The sequence below is a fragment of the Galeopterus variegatus genome, unplaced genomic scaffold (assembly GCF_000696425.1).
Source record: "Galeopterus variegatus unplaced genomic scaffold, G_variegatus-3.0.2 Scaffold6366, whole genome shotgun sequence".
In the NCBI taxonomy this organism is placed as follows: domain Eukaryota; kingdom Metazoa; phylum Chordata; class Mammalia; order Dermoptera; family Cynocephalidae; genus Galeopterus; species Galeopterus variegatus.
Genome location: NW_007732477.1, coordinates 21,091 through 22,325, shown reverse-complemented (window position 1 = coordinate 22,325; position 1,235 = coordinate 21,091).

Sequence of the window (1,235 nt, the reverse complement as noted above, 5' to 3'; positions counted from 1 at the left end):
GTTTTTTTTTTTGTGTGTGTGTGTGTGTGTGTGTGTATGTGAGTGAATTGATTTGTTTTTTGTTTTTATTTTTTTTTAGCTCCCACCAATAAGTGAGAACATGTGGTATTTCTTTTTCTCTGCCTGACTCGTTTCACTCAGTATTATTCTTTCAAGGTCCATCCATGTTGTTGCAAATGGCAGTATTTCATTCATTTTTATAGCTGAGTAGTATTCCATTGTGTAGATATACCACATTTTCTGTATCCACTCATCCGATGATGGACATTTGGGTTGATTCCAGCTCTTGGCTATTGTGAAGAGTGCTGCAATGAACATTGGGAAACAGGTATACCTTCGACTTGATGTTTTCCATTCCTTTGGGTATATTCCCAGCAGTGGGATAGCTGGGTCGTATGGTAGATCTATCTTCAGCTGTTTGAGGAGCCTCCAAACCATTTTCCATAGGGGTTGCACCATTTTGCATTCCCACCAACAATGTATGAGAGTTCCTTTTTCTCCGCAACCATGCCAGCATTTATCTTTCAGCGTCTTTTGGATTTTTGCCATCCTAACTGGGGTGAGATGGTATCTCAGTGTGGTTTTGATTTGCATTTCCCGGATGCTGAGTGATGTTGAGCATTTTTTCATATGACTGTTGGCTATTTGTATATCTTCTTTAGAGAAATGCCTGCTTAGCACTTTTGTCCATTTTTTGATTGGGTTGCTTGTTTTTTTCTTGTAAAGTTGTTTGAGTTCTTTATATATTCTGGATATTAGTCCTTTGTCGGATGTGTATCTTGCAAATATTTTCTCCCACTCTGTTGGCTGTCTTTTAGCTCTGTTAATTGTTTCTTTTGCTGTGCAGAAGCTTTTTAGTTAAAATTTCTTAGAATACAATTTTGTTTATAGCATTTTCCGGTATTGCTTTGCATAGTTTTCATAGTGGTTTCCTCTTCATATTACAGTATAAATGTATAATTTATCAGTTTACTGGTATCACTTTGCCAATTCAAGTGTAGGAACTTTATTTACACTTGCCTCTTTAACCTTCGTAATTTGTAAATGTAATTGTCCTGTTTCCACCAAATACACTGAGCACATCAGATGGTGTTATAACTTTTGCTTCAGCCATCAAAATTTAAGAAATTTATTCAGAAGTAGGATAGTCTATTATATTTGCCCCTATGTTTATACATCCTGATGTTCTTTCTATTTATAATCCTAAGCCTTCTTGTATTATAATTTCCTTTCTA